Source organism: Protopterus annectens, chromosome 14.part0 (genome assembly GCF_019279795.1).
Source record: "Protopterus annectens isolate FY-2018-M chromosome 14.part0, PAN1.0, whole genome shotgun sequence".
Taxonomy (NCBI): domain Eukaryota; kingdom Metazoa; phylum Chordata; order Ceratodontiformes; family Protopteridae; genus Protopterus; species Protopterus annectens.
The window spans coordinates 740,710,306-740,727,360 of NC_056748.1; positions in this window are offsets into that span (position 1 = coordinate 740,710,306).

Consider the following 17,055-nt stretch of genomic DNA (forward strand, 5'->3'; position numbering starts at 1 on the left):
TGCAGGTGTAAAGAGAAACTACATCCAAAGAAGCAAAAACAAAAGTACTATCTGGTAGTCTAAAGTCCCTTAGGATTTCTAATAGATGCCATGAATCTTTCAGGTAATGTTTTGAAGCCTGCATCACAGGATTTAAAAGAAAATCCAACCAAATAGACATTGTTTCTGTCTTAGACTTTGCTGCAGACATAATTGGTCTGAAAGGGGAATTAACATTGTTTTTCTGTATCTTTGGAATACCAAAGAGTACTGACATTTTGGGAAATTCAACTTGTAAATAGACGTAAGTTTGATAATCTATTTCTCCTTGACAAAACATGTCAAACAGTAAGGTGTCCAATTTTAGATAACTATTTTTAATAGTGGACAACTCTTCCCTCTGATATGTATCATTGTCTTTTAACATTTCTTCCATTGCAGTAATATAGTCTTTTGTATCCATAATAATTTTTCCCCCTTTGTCTGCTCTCATAACCCTAACTTGGGTATTAGTGCACATACTTTGGAGTGCCTTTTCTTCCAAATCAGTAAAATTGTGACACCTTGTTGTCAGGCTTTAACTGTCTAAAGCTGGATTCACATATATTTTGGAAGACCTGCAAGGTTCCTAGCAATGGTGGATTGTAGGTACTACATTTTTTAGGCATTTGAGAGACATTAACCTGGTTGTCTATGTTAACATCCTGTATGACATAACTCAAATTCAATTTTCTAAGGAACAATCTAAAGTCCACAATAACTTTAGCTAGATTAAAAGAATTTGCTGGTATAAATGATCAACCTTTTTTCAAAACTTCACATGCCTGCGGTGGTAAACACATATGGGAAAGGTTCACAATTTCAATACCATAATGGGAATTTTCTTTGCCAACTACCACTTTTTCTTGTTCCTGCCTTTGCCCTTCCCCTTGTCCTGTACTGTTTTGGACCACATTGGTGTTTTCTTGTTCCCTTGTCGGTCCACTAAAAAAGGACCCATATTGTTTACAGATACAGAACCTTCAACAGCTAAAATGTTGGTCCCCTGATTTTGAATAATGTTGTTGCTAGTAACATTGGCAATATTGTTACTACCTTGACCAACTGCATGTTCTTTAACTGTGGTGTTACCCATACTATTGTTGTTAGTAAAATTTCTTTCAGCTGTAACTTCTGATACTTCTCCTACAACTTCATGTACATTGTTGACATTATTTAAGTTAAATACACGATTATTCAAACTACGAACTGCATAGGCACTGTTATCAGCATAAGCTGATATATCTCTTCTTAATTTACCCTGTTTCCTTGTTACAATTGTTGCCCTATATCTATCCGCTTTAGCGGCAACACCACAAAACAAATGGTTAAGCAATTTGAAACAAGAAAAGTTCTTAATTTTCACATCCAAGTCGCCCATAGTGACTTTTACTTCTTCCATCTGTTTCTGGTAGTGTTCAACCAGAATCAGCATAATGTTGATAGTGGATTCGTTGAACAAATCAACAAGCTGACTGTGTAATTCGTCCCCAGTTTTCACACAGTTCGGGAATTTATTGAACCGCAAGCCTTGTGGAACACACTTGCGTCTAATACATTCACCAAAATAGCTTATTTCAACGTTAAGCATGACATATTTAAGAGTTAGTTTCTCAAAGTCAAAAATAAGTTTTTTACATTTACTTTGCTCAACAATGCCGTTGTTTGAATTATCAGTACTTACTGACTCACTGTTTGACAAGTTCGCAATGTCGGCAAAAGGATTAGCATGAGTTTGAAAGACATGATGTAAAATGTTGTTGTTGAGCACCTGTGTTGATTCAACTGGAGTGTCTTCAGCTGGAATCACGTTGGGTACATTCACCAAGTTATGTTGCTGGCTAGTAGAGCCAGAAATGTTGTCAGGAACTGCCTGGGATCCTCCTGCTCTTTCGAGCCCTCTAGTGATAGCAGTTGTACTGACAGCTATAATTTGCTCAGAAAAAGAAGCAAAGCTGTCAGGTACTGGATGGGTGGATAAATTGAGCAATGTGTCCTGTGAATTGCCTTCCATGGTAAGGGTCAGAGTCAGTCACAAACGACAAGCAAACTCCAAAAAAACTATCGCTGAAAAAACTAATTTTTTTTTAAGTCAGTACAAATGCCAGCATGTTTTGCCAAAGCATTGGTTTGTTCTTTTTTCTTAATTGCTAAAATATGTTCATAAATACGTCTTTTTAAACACCTAGTAGTCTTTCCTATGTAATAACTTGGGCAGGATAAACATTGTGCAACATATACTACCATTTTACTTTGACAAGTGTAATATCCTTTGGCCCAAAAAGTTCATTTTATGTGACTAAATTCCACTGAAGATGTGTTACTGATGTACCTACACTGTCTACAAGAATTACAAGAATAACTACCTTTTTTCTGAATGAGTGCACTTTTTATGTCAGTTTTGTTATTGCAACCCTGTTCTAATAAACTCTTAATGTTTGTAACTTTTTTATAAGTAAACAGAGGTCGCAGTCCTATAATCTTGTCTAAATCTATATTACCTTTATTACAGCCATCATCTTTGGATCAGTTCAGTTCCCCTAGGCACTTTAATGTTCATCTCTGGGTATCTCCATCTCTTGATATGTCAAACAGGTGGTCTCCTCACATGTGCTGTTCTCCACTTTTTTCTGTCCTCCTCTTACTGCATTTTGCTGGGGCTGCCTTACCCTGTGTGACCGCCTCTTCTCCATTCTTTGCATTGCTGTGGTAGCTGCTATAATTTTTAGCCAGTGCTGCTTCTGTTTTCATTCATGTTGCTGTCTATTAGTGTTTGATTCTGTCAGCCGTCTGTGAATCTGTAATCATATTTCTGTGGTGCTTTCACCTCGTCTTCTTTCCTGCAGGCATGTATAGAAAAACAGGCATTTTGGCTTCTCTGTGTTCCTCTTCTCACTTGGATTTTCACCGGTTCATTTATCATTTCATCTCTAATGAAAATTTTGAACTTGACTCATCTGTCTGCAGTTGAGTTTTGGTCGTCAACTGCTCTGCTAGCAAATGCTGGACCTCTGCCTCTGAGTTGAATTTCAGCTTTTTCCCCTACCACCATACTAACACTACAGCACTGTAGCTTATCCAGACAGATATCTTTATGATTTTCTTTACTGTTACATGGTTGGCCATGATTTTTATTTACTTATATGGTGAGTTGGAAAAACGCCATGAAAGGGTTTATTAGCTTAAATTTTTTTTTTTCAAAATGGCTTACTTTGTTCTGTAGCTATGATGCATGCTAATACGTGCCTTGAGGAGCCTTCAGTCCTTGTGATTCTTCCTACTCTTTGTGGCCATTCTGCTACCATCTCTCTCTAACTGGATAGTGCAAATCTATGATCAAGTACTTCCAGCTCAAATCTTTGCAGTTCTTGATGGCTAAATTTGTTTATGCCCACTACATTATGCTGCATCTTCTGCATCTGTTTTGTGAATCACACAAATTTACTGCTTTATCATTTCACTACATTTACCAGTTCTTCTGATATATTCCTGGAACCTTGCTCTCAAAGCAATTTTCACTTCTTCTTCATCAAGGTCCTGCATTTTATCTTTCATTCTGTATCTTCCTTTTGCTTGCTTCTTACTTTTGATTTATCACTCCAGTGACTTCAGCTACATCCATCAGTTTCTGGAACATTTTGCAAAACTGTTTCTCATGTGAAGCAGCTTGGAATGCTGCCAGCTGATTCTCTTGCTGTTCCTGTTTATCTATCCTACACTTCCCCCTTTCATTTCTGTGCTGGGAACAACTATTTTTTCTCAGTCTGTTGTAACCTCAAGAAACCAACTTGCCAGGCCTGCGCTAGCATGCTCCCCATTGTTAACTCAACAGTATTAGGCTGCAATGCTTACCAGGCATGAGTTCATCTCTAATTCAGCTAAGACATGACATGATAAACACCTTGGCCTCCCATCACAAAAGATATAATTCAATTAATAAGCTCCCTGTTAAGTCTTCTTTCTGTATGGAACAGTCCCTCCTCCAACACCATACTTGACTCTTCACAGCCTAGTGATGTCTCCTGGAGTTTCTGCAGTTAGAGGAAATTGACATCGCTCTACATCATGTATTGCTTGTTCATATTAGCATTATTAATTCCAAAACCATGCTACGCACATGTCATTAGAAGATTACATCTCATAATGACAAACACAGCTGTATTGATACTAACCTCTGTCTAGTGCAGATCAAGAGATATTGTATATTTGTACTGCAATAATGTTCATATTTCTCTAAATAGCTCAGCAATTAAATGACACAGACAGAACTACTTATCCTCATATGAAAAATCATAGCCGTACAGAGAAAATACTGCTGACAGCATGGGTGTTCCTTGAATGGTTACCAAGATATTGTAAGCTGTTAATACATTACATAATTCATACTTATTATGGCTATTGTGGCTTATATAATTCAGTTTAACACCTAGAACTGAATGAATGTGATCATTGCAAATGTTAGTTTGTGCTGAACAGTTTGACATTTACAGTTTTCTAGTAAAAATTACATTTCTAGAGATACAAACATTTGTTTTAGCTGTGAGGCAATGACAAATTTTTTTAAAAGTTCAGGCCAAGCTCCTGTGAGTTAGAGTACAAACTCAAAAAGAGCTCCATTAGAAGCAATGAGTTAAAATAAAAAACAATACTATGAAGTTAAGATATCTTTTATTAAATCACACAAGCCCTCCAATGGCTTTTGCTTTCAAGACTTAAGTCTCATAAGTGAAGGGATTGCATCCAAAAAAAGGAGGTTATTACCTCTCTGTACTGTTCATAAGACCAATAATTAATTATAACGCCCCGTTTTGGTATGTACCTCTCCAAACATCTGCACCAACTGGAAAGGCCACAGAAATACCTCACAAAAAGAATCCATGGCCTCCAACACCTGTCCTATGCGGACAGGCTCAAATTACTATCACTCTACTAGGTATCATACAGATTGCTCAGAGGTGATCTGTATCTTGCCTACAAGCCAATCTCGGACCCTGCTTTACTACAGATGCTCTATACATCCATAAGTCTAACTCCTCGTGCATTACCCCCTCGAAAGCCCTGAATCTAATATGCATCATCAACAAAACCAGCTGGAGACAGGTCTGTCTACCAGAGGTTGCCCCTTCTCTAGAATAGACCTCCAATACAAGTCAGAGTACCTCGCTGATCCTCTTCAAGTGCATCCGTGATGAGTGGATGGGAAACCACAAATTTGTTCCAAGGGTTCCACCTGTGTCCCTCATTGCCAGGGGCAGCAGGTGCTGACTGAGGTTTCTTTTTGGGGATAAACCCTTGGCTAGGTTTGTAAGGACCTCAGGGCCATCAACCTAGTAACCGCATATGATATACGAAAACATTAAAGTCCATTTCTATAGAAAAGTTAAAAGTCAAATGCTGCAAATTCAAATACAAGCAACCACATAAGTCAAACAATAAAATTACATCATTTTCTTACCCCCCCCCCTTAATTTTAATATGGGTTTTACACTTACAACTTTATTAAATCCAGGAATTCTATCAACCTTTAAGTTGGCAATCCATTTATGTTCAACTTTCTCCGTCTTCAACTTTATATCTCCTCTCCAAGCTGATATGTATATCAGAAGCAAGACCACAAATTCAAAAACTGTGGTTAATCCCTTCTCTGTATATGTTTATATAATGCCTTTGTTTCTTTAACCTAACATATCCCATGATTTAAATGAGAGTGAACTATCTGTTTTGCAGAAAGGACTAGCATTCACTGAAGCTAAAAATGGCAATGTATCTGATATTTTGACTGATATTAGATTGTTTACAAGACAAATGAATTTAAGATTACTTTTTGCAACAAGTAATGATAGCTCCAGTAAAGTGCTGAAAAAATGTTTTTTATACCAAATAGTAATCCTATAATAAAAATTTCTGAACAATCATGTGAAGATATTATTTATGAGCTATTTAATAAGAAGAGCAAAAATAGCAAAGGCTTCTTTGACCTAACAGCACAGGAAAGAATGGCTTTAGAAAACGTATATCTAATTTTTATACTGTGATAAAAGGATCTGATAAAGGTGGTGGTGTAGTGGTGATGGATAGGAATAAATATATAGGTACAATTGAGGACATGATAAAAGAACCAAATGCATACAAGAAAATTAAACATGGGTTTTAATGCTTATTTCTAAAGTAAATTCAGAAGTGTATAATATACATTTAAATGGCATTTTTGATTCAGAAAATCAGAATCTTTTTCATGTACATCAATCATGTATGATTTACCAAAAATTCATAAGGATGATAAAAAAAAAACCTATGCAACCAATAGTGTTGGGAAGGAGTTGACAGACAATTTCCTTATATTTAGAAAGGTGTTTATCAGAACTTGTAGTATCAAGTTATATTCAGGATGCAAAAAATTTTTTTGAATAAATCATATTTAAGGGATAGGAAAAAATACAAGTGAAACCCTTATTTTCCAGACAGTGGATGTTGAATCATTTGTCACATGTATACTCAATAAAATAAGCACAATATATTTAAGAAAATCTTTAAGTTTGCATTTTGATATAAGAAATGATGAGATAATTGAGGTGTGTGAGTTAATGCAATTAATTTTAGACAATGTTTTTACTTTTGAAAAAAATTATCTTCAAACACAGGGCATTGCAGTGGGTACGAGAAAAAACATACCAAGGAAGAATATTGGCCTGAAAGGTTTGTGTATTCTAAATAAACAGGTTTGCTACTTACTATTACCTGCCTAGTGTTTCGGATCACTGGACTTTACTTTGCTTATTGCAATGGGTACTTCAGTTGCAAATAGTTATATCAATTTAGTTATGCCCCAATGGGAGTGTGAATATGTATTTATGGAGAATGGGTTTTATCAAGAATTACTGTTCCATAAATGCTTCATGGACAATATTTTTATAGTGCAGGTGAGCTCACATGTAAGACCTGATTTACTTTTAGATTAGTTAGTCAAAACAACAGCATTTTAAAATTTACAATAAAATCATATGATAGTATAAACGTTTTAGATGTCACAATACAGAGAACAAGAATAAGGATAGACATAGATATCACTGTTTATAAGAAACTAACTAAAAGAAATGCTTATGTAGACAGATCGACTATATATCCTATCCATGTATTTTGGACCGTGATTAAGGGTCAGTTGCAGACAGTACTGAGGTGGAATACAAATGATGAGCTTGTCCTGATGCAGATGAATGAATTACAAAATTACTACATACAAAAAGGTTATCGTGATGCAACTGCTTTGAGGATATTTGATTTAGTTAAGGATGAACATAATAGCACCATTAAAAAGATACATTATTCTAATGACTATAATAATAATAATAATGGATGGGTAACATAGAAACATAATAACAGAGATGTTTTAACAAATAAACAAAAGACTATATAGATACCATAAGAAAAAAAACTGGAATATCTTACACTCATTGCATAATAAGAAAAATTTTGTAGAATATCAACAAAGCTTCTTATATAAAAGAGAAGAATTTAAAACAAATTTTATGCTATAAGGAAGACAGCCTAGAATGACAGCTGTTGTAATGAGAAAAAAAGGACTACTCCCCTATTTGTGCTGTCATCAGTATGATTTCATACACAGAAAATACATTTTTTTGCACAGCCATTGACAAAACAAAAATTATATTTAAACACGTGAGCTGTGATACTAAATGTTATATATACTGCTTTGTGTAAAGCCTGTAAATCCCTCTATATAGGTAACTCTAATAGGAGATTTAAAGACATAATATGCAATGACATATCTGATATAAAACACAATCACATATCTGATATAAAACACAAAGTGGAAATGAATGCATTATTTAACCATACACAAAGATAAGACATTAACCATAATTTTGAATTTGTGGTCTTATAACTGATTCACATATCACCTGGGGTAAGCGATATAAGGTTAAAGACAGAGGAAGTTAAATAGAAATGGGTTACCAACTTAAGGGCTGACAGCATTCCTGGACTTAATGAAGTTATACATGTAAAACCCTTAATAAAATTAAGGGGATAAGGAAATAATGGAATTTTATTGTTTGACCTATTATGTGGTTGCTTGTATTTGAATTTGTAGCATATGACTTTTAACTTTCTATATAAATGGACTTACATGTTTTATATGATACATGTGATAAAGCTTAAGGGCAAAAGCCAATGGACGTTTTGTGTTATTTTAATAAAGATGTCTTAACTTCATGGTATTGTGAGATGTTTTTTGTTTTCTATTTTTTATTTGGACTATCAGTGACTGGCTCTGTGTTTGCCTGCTTGAGCTACTTTTGAATTTACTCTAGGTAATATGTTAAATAAGATTTCTTCAAGGATTACAAAAGTTGCAAATAATCATATTAAACAGCAATGAAACCTATACTCTTATAAATGTGTTATATGTTTTTTTTTCAGATGTCTCAAACTTAACATTTTACTTGTATACAGTATTAAAAAAATTTCCAATTTTCCCTTAAATGAAATATAACCTCTGTTTTTTTTTTTTAATTTCAAATTATAAGCTCAAATTTAATTTAGTGCAGCATAATAAGCTGCTCAGGAGTCTCAGAGTCAAGTTCAAAACAGTAACAGTTCCCTACATAAATCCAGCACTTTATAACAATGTAATCAAACAAACTATTATAAAGCGGCATTACTTAACAAATCAACAGATTAGAAATATATAGTGCTTATTGCAAAGAACATTACAATTGCGCTTAAATATGAATGTCAAACAAGACAATCCTCCCACTTAATACATCAGTGTGATGCTGTACCAGCATCAAAATAATAAAAGGAGCAGTTCCTCCACCACATAGTAAGCACTCCACAACAACAAATATAAAACAGACTGATAGAAATTGTTCTTTCTATAATCTGACAGACAGAATAGCAAAACACAACTCTTATTACAAAGAATCTTAGAACAGCCATATTAGAAAAGAAATGCCAAGTAAAGCAAAGCACCCAATCAGTAAATGACTTACTTTGGTAAACATTTAAAATCTCAGGACCAGCACTGCTTTAGTCCCGAGATGTGGAAACCAAACTGATGAAAATCTGAACTCAATTTAATAAGTCCAAGATTGCCATTTGTCAGAATATTCACTTTTCTCTCAAGTATGGTAATCTCATACTTGGCATATGTACGTTTTTTTTTTTTGGGGGGGGGAATTGGGGGCTTACCTTCCTGCAAAAAAAATAAGTTTAAAGGTTAGGAGTGATGTTTGATATTTACTCATCTCCTGTACTTTCGGTCATTTTTTTTCAGTGTCTCAGGCCTCAGCAGTGTGAGTCAAGATTTCAGTAGGAGGCCCAGATTTCAGTATAAAGCTATACTAGCACTAAAATGTTAAGAAAGGCAGACTACCTACATAAATGATTTTCTTCAGTGCATAAAAAGTAAATTGCTAAACACCACTCAAAGGACCATACACTTTCAATCCAAATCAAGTAGAGCACCTCCATGACCCGGTTTAAGTGCAACCTGGAAGACTAGATGGGACACCATAAATTTCTGTCAGGTTTGCTCCAGCTTCTCTCCTGGACATGTGTAATCCTTGCTAGAAAAACATAGCGCTTAGACAATATCTCTCATGTAGTATTATATTGGGATTTAATTGCTAGGCTTGTAAAGACCCTCAGGTCAATAGCCTACTAACATCCTATGAACATATGACTTCTATCAGGACAACAAGCACATATGCAAAAGCCACCAGGGTATACGTTCCTCCATGACCGAATAGATCACTGTGTAGATAATGTCAATAAATCAATCCAATATCTACTTAATAGTCAGATACTTGCACTTTAGTTATTTTTGTATTTTGTTTCCTTCAGCTGACGTTACCTCTGGAAAAAAAATCATAAATGCACATGTCACTGTATGAGTGTGCTGACTACCTAGCCCTCAAGAAGGCATCAAGGAGTACTGTTTTTTGCAAAAAATGCAAGAAAATGTATGTTTACTCTGATAGATTCATTAACCTTCTGTGCAAGCCCATAGCAGATAAACTGAAAAACAAATAATGAAGCTGAATAATGCATCACTAAGGAAGTTACATTTATGAAATATATTAGTACCTTATGAATATTTAACTGAGCTTCTTAAAGCAATATTAATCATTAACTGCGCATTATGTTCAATAAACATTTTATAATCAAATAAAACTTAAAAGGAAGCATAATTTAAGATATACTATAGTAAGGCATCAAAAAGTCTATTACATATTCTACAGTGCCTTACCTTCAACTTTTGAATGAAGTATTTGTAAAATGAACATTTGTTGTATCAACCACCTCAAGCTTTATAGATCATGGCAGATTTTGATCCCTTCATGTATAATTTAATAAAAATATTGACCTAAGTTAACCTTTTTTTATATTTTGACAATTATTCCATGTAAAATTATTTGTAGATTTCTTTAAAACAAATATAGTTGTCCAACCTTTTCAATTTTATCCTTCAAAGTATAGTTCTAATACAAGGTTATTATTCAGTATACAATGAACAGTTTCTTCAAAATAATTAAACAATTTTATTTTAATAGACAGAAACATTTTCATCTTAGCAAAATAAAAAAATGACTTTTGATGTTATTTTTAAAAAGCTTTAACCAATATCTAACAAGTGTTCCTCTTTACCATAGTTTTAGAAGAAAATCACTGTCAAATGTAATGATGTTGCTGCCAATTTGAACAGTCAAAGGTGAACATGCAGTTTTAAGATCAGTTCTTTATTCAAATAATAAACAAACATTGTAACTAGAGATCTTGGTGGAGAGCCATGTTTAGTTGAAAGCTACACTAAAGATCTGTGTGCTCTCTCTATGCTAAAAAATCCCATCTTACAGATTTACAATTTTGGAAGCCAATCAGTTAAGACGTTTATTATGTTGCCATTGCCCATTTTCTCTGGCACTCAAAGAGGTAAAAAATGAGTGTTGATATTTGCATTTCCTAATTCCCAACTTCCTTGAAATGTAACACTTTCACATACACAGGATGCTGCTTCTCCTTGGTTGGTCATTAGTTTCTATACTCACAATCCACTCCTGTCTTTCTCAATGCTCTTATAACAACTGTTTTACCCACTAGGCCAAATACCTGTCATTCTTTTAAAAAAATCTATAAACTGCATGTTCTTAAAATTAGCTACATACTCAAAAAATAAAAAAAAGTGTCTTAGCTTTCTGTACTTCCCAATCATTCAATTGGTAGTAAAATGCATGGGGAGAAAACAGTCCATATAGATTCCCTTACAATTTTAATTCTCTAAATTTTAGTTCTGATAAAGTCCATAGATTTGGAATAAAAGCTCTTAACTAAATTTGACATTAAAAGGATAATTTCTTTCTTTTGTGTGTGCTTTTTTTCCATGCAGCTGCCTTTTATGCTGTTTTGGGTGGGTTTGTTAACTATATGTTATCTTTGTAGATTCCCTTACAATTTGCAGATCTACATTTCATTGAACTTTAAATCCAGTCTTAGTTTCCCAGAGTTTTGTTTACCTAATTCAGTTTGTATGAGCTAAGCTGTACTGACAAATCACAATTACTACATGCACTGTGCTCACCCATTTAGGATTCTTACCCTTTCCCCATACTTGTGTGACTAAGTATAGTGAAAGGTGCGAGAATGAAACCTCCCACTATGGTGGCCGCAGGGAAGCTTGTATCTGCTTTTGTACAGTCTGGTGATTCAGAGAGGCATGTGCCGATTATGATTTGAGTCTTCAATTATTGTGTGGGGATTTAATAACTTGTAGAACCATTTAGGTGTACAGCTTTTTGATTCCTTTCTAAGTTTGAGTACATAATACCAAAACTGACTTTTTATACCTCTGATCACAATGATATTTACTCCATTCAATTACAACTAAACAATCAATGAAGCATTCATTTTTCCCCTGCAGTTATCAGTTGTCACCAATTCCTCTTCTCTGGGTCTACCGAATTTACCTTAGCCTCACCTGGGCTCAACCTGCTCACCCTCCGTGGATGGTGAGATTAAGGAAACTGGTGCAGCATCATACTGCTGCAAGGAAATGTGCCTTAACTCTCATACCCTCATGGCAGCCTTGCCAGCTCCACAATCACTACCCTCAGGAGGTGCATGCACAACCTCCTAAGTGGCTCAACTCTTATGTAGCACAGAGGTCATCAGGCTTGTCTGCTGCTTAATGCAGTGAGCCCTAGATTGCCTCACTCTCCACAGGATGATTTAGCTGACATCAGCAACTCACTCCACCCCCCTCCCCCGCCATGTCCCTTCTCCAGCACCAGTACTGCTAATCAAACATGAGTAGTGTAGGGTGCAATAACAGCTTTCTCCCTTTGTGCTATGGTGCCACTAATGAAGCACTCAGTTTTGATTATTCTCCTTCAAACCCTAATCCAGTTACATTGGTAACTGCCACTGTCTCCTTTTTTATTGATAAATATGCATCTACCATCCTGCCAGTAGAATCAATACCACTTATGAGCTACCAGTCTACATTTTTACATGACTCAATGTTTTCCCTCCAGTTTATTTAGCAACTGGTTTAGCTATTATACTCTCAAATATTTGATGTCTGTTCTTGTTTAAATCGTTCTTCATACTTTCCACTTTCTCTCTTTCTTCTGTGTGTAACACTGCTTCAGAATCAATTTGTTTTAAAACATTATATACTGCCTCTAAATAATTTTCTCTGTTAGTTCCACATGCAAAGTTTTTGGCTATTTTTTCTGCTTTTAGGGAAATAGTTGTCCCTTTCAAATTAACAGGGGGACCACATCTTAGTCCTCTCTTTGTAACAAACATTTGCTTATGTCCTCACTATCTTGCAAAGCAGCTTTACTTTCCATCCTTCGAGAAAGCATTATACAGATTCATTATTTGCATGCTTTGTCTAGACTTATTTGCAGCATTCGTAATACTGATCTTGAGCTACACTGCAATTTTCAACGTGTTTGTATTATGCTCATGTCTTCCTCTGTGCTCAAGTATCTTTGCAAGCTTAACCTTACTTTTATTTATTTCAGTACATTTCTGCCCATCTTATTTCAATCACATGAATGAAAAATATCAACCTGGAAGGTTTTAATTTAAATTCTTAAACTGCACCATAGCAAATTCTACACAAATGTCATCAGGAAATCCTTTCAGTTCTCTTTGTCAACAATGTATCAAGTCAATGGTCTGCTTTCTCGTCATTATCTTTTGTTAATGAACTGAAATTCATTACAATGTCATACTACAAAACTACTACTAACTACTATCAAAACTCCAAATGAGACTACCAATTATTCAATGCCAATATAAGAAAAAACAAATGCAGGATTTTTGGTAAATGCGAGTCAGTAACTTCCCTGGGAAAAAAATCGCTGATCTGACAGTTCGAGATTGTAAGCTTTTGCTTAAATCAGGTCGATCAATCAGCGTTCGCTTTTTTAAGCGTTCGATGATATAATATAGACCCATATGAAATGTATTATAATACTAAATAATGGAAATCCACACATTCTAAAATTGGGAGAGTAGATATTGTAGGTACATACATAAACATGCAGAAGATTAATTTTTTTTTTAATAAGGCATAGCTATAAATGTATACATTTATCAGGTTTCAGCTAAACTTGTTATGCTTCCAGACAAACAGAAACAGGAATACACACAGAAATCTAAGTAGTTTATCCAGTACCCAAATACCAACTTCAGAAGAAAACTTAAGCCACTTCACGAAAAACAAAAAACATTGGAATATGATAACCATACACAGCAGGCCAATAAAATCCAAGCCAAAATTACTTTAACAAAAAGATAATACGAAAATCTCAAGTCTCGAGAGTTAAAGGTTCAAGAAGGACGAGTTCACATGCCTAGTTAAATAAAAATAAAATCTTTCAGAGGCTAAACAGATACTGAATTCTGAATCTACTACACAAGGAACTATACCATGGAATCAAAATATTACAAGGCTGAATTATAAATTATATGTTACCTGTGGATACTGCTACTGTGCATACATGCATACATTAACAGTTTGCTACAGATATAGTAGTGCAATGGATAATATTTTCACTTCACACACCTATAGTACAAGGGCTCACTATTGGCCTCTGATATCTGCCTGTGTGGAGTTTGCATGCCCACCTTACATTGCACCTCCCAAGAACACTGGGTGCTTCTCAAGGATGGAAAGTAATAGGTTCACATCCAGCTCTCCAAGATGAACTCGAGAGGACTACCAACAGAATATACCCACAAATGAACAGTCACAATTCTAGTTGGTGCCTATCATGGTAAGAGTTATGTTACAATCCACTGTAGACATGAACGGTGTGCAATATCCTCTAGACAGGAGGACTGAACAGAGATGTGCAGCATATTGTACAGAGAACATGATCTACAAGTTGTACACAATATTAGCGTTAGCCAATCAGACGTGTAAATTTGATCGCATTGATTAATGTCATAAAGGATGACAGCTTTGCATTGCTAAGTGGGTTGAGGACCCAGCCTACTCTTGACCTACGCTGGGAACTCATATTAATGGTAAGAGGGGCTCATGCCTCTACTGATCAGTGTGGGCCAGCCATAAAGCCCAACAAACTTGGGTTAGCAACTTACTGGTTGGTTGGTGTCCAGTTGTCCAGAATGGGTTACCTCTGGTAACTCGGTTAATTGAAAGATAAGTGAAAGGAGGAGATAGTATATTCTATCCAGGAGACAAAGTGGAAAGGTAGCACAGTGAAATCTCCTGACCTGGTATCCGGAATCTACTACTCATGGGGATGATGAGGATTTTCTGGGTACACATGGTTGGAGCAACAAGAATAAATGAAGGAGAGGCCATTCTGGAGTTCTTTCTGAAAAAAAATGTCTTGATGGTCAAGACATAGTCCACCAAGACAGGCAATCACAAGATCAAATACAAAAGTGGCCAGCATGCAACTTAACCTTCCTTTTAGTAAAGAAACACTACTGCAGCCAAATCAGAGTAAGGTTATCCCTAGTGAAATGGTTGGCCACAGTATAAACCACTGGTAGTCACAATCATCTGCAAACAGTGCATAGAGAAAGCTCCAAGATCTACAGAGGCTAGGCTGAAGATGTGAAAGATAACTAATGTGAAAGCACAGACATTCAAGGAAATATGTCTCTAGCACCTCAAAAAGAGGAGGAAATAGCTACAGTAGAAGAAAGATGGCAGCAGCACAAAATGGGATCTTAGAGCAGATCTGCAACTGAGCCAGGTGTGGAAATCACACACACAAGGAAAACTGATGGTGGAATGCAGACATCCAGAAGTTATCAAAAGAAAGGACGACTGCAAGAAGTAGTGGGAGGTGGAAAAGATGATTTGGGCTAAGAAAGGATACTGCCTGGCTAAGAGAACAGTCACAGTGGCACACAAAAAAAGGGATCCAAGAACCTCTGCCAACTTCAGGAAAGCAGCTCAGCAGATGAATCAAAGAAGCTCTAATAGATTGCAAGGCAATGAGAGAAAGAAAAGAAGATAGATGGCAAATGCCCTTCATATGTGACACCATGAAGAATCTACTCATCAATCCAGAGAACATCAAGGGCAAACAGAAAGAATTAAGTAGAGAAGATTATGAGTTAAGTAAATCCCCACAGAAGCTGCACATCTGCATGCACATCTAACGATGAAACAGGATGGAGAACCCACCCTAGAAGAATGTGCACTAATGAAAATTAAGTCAAGGAAAGAGGCAGGCTCACAAAATGTTAGTATGATTCTGATGTTAAGTGTATTATGAGAGAGATATCTCTAGATCTTACTCATCACAGTATGGAGAGAGAGAAAGGTATATCTTGGATGACTGCAGAATAAACATTCTGGTGCCAGTGTACAAGAACAAAGTCGATATTCACAACTGCAGATAATACAGAAGTATAAAGCTCCTGTCCTACTGCATGAAAGGGATGGACAGGGTGACTGATAAATGAATATGCGTAGTAGTACAAAGCAAGACTGGATCAAGATGTAATGTTTACAGTGAGAGAAAGAAGAAAAAGCTACAGATGATGAAAGAGTCCAACTACACATTTTATGACATGTCAAAAGCATATGACAAGGTCCCAAGAAAGTTTGAGATCATCAGTCCTGCAATGACCTGAAGCACTGGAAACATTGGTGGAATTACTGCAGACTATGTACAAGGACCAAATGGCAAAAGTAGGAGCAGTGTTTGGACCCAAAGAGGGGTTCTCACACAGAGGGTAGATGTGCATCACTGTTCAGCTCTGAGCCCACTTATGTTTATATTCATGGTATACAACATCAGCAAACAAGCCGGAGAGGAGAGATCAACAAAGCTGCTACATGCAGCACTATAACCAGACTCTTAACATGAACCTCAGGAAATGACAGGGGACAGGAATGCAAAATTGGAGACATGATCAAACTTGAGTATAAGAAAGACAGCAGTCATTGTAGCATATGGGAGAAATCAAAAAAAGTTGAGAACTGAGACAGAAGGGAAAACAGTGAAGCAGATTAATGGCTTCAAGTATCTGGGAGGTTTGATCAAGGATAAAGATAATCTAGAAAAGGTTATCAAGGACAGAATCATTGATGCTGCAGCCAACTGGCGCAAAGGGTCAGAAGAATGCCCATGAAGCAGAAAAGTAAGGTGTATAAAACAGTACTGCTCTGCCTTCACTTAGGTAGTGAAGCAGACCAGGTGAGGAAGTGTGGATGGGTAAGAAGGGTGTAAAATATAGGATATATGAAGAAATGAGGACATCACAGCCAAAGCCAAAGTAACCCCAACTACAGAGAGATTCAAGGAGAATAGATTATGGTAACATGGTCACACGTGCAGGAAAGCAGAAGACAATCCGGTAAAGGAGAACTGTGAGATTTAGGGGAAGATAAAAGAAGTCCAGCCAAGAGAGATGGATGGTTTGCATGACAGACGTCTTGTGACATTTGGTAATGACTGTCATAGAAGGTAAGAAAGTGGGAATGAATCAAGAAAGTTGACAACAGCTAGAGTCACA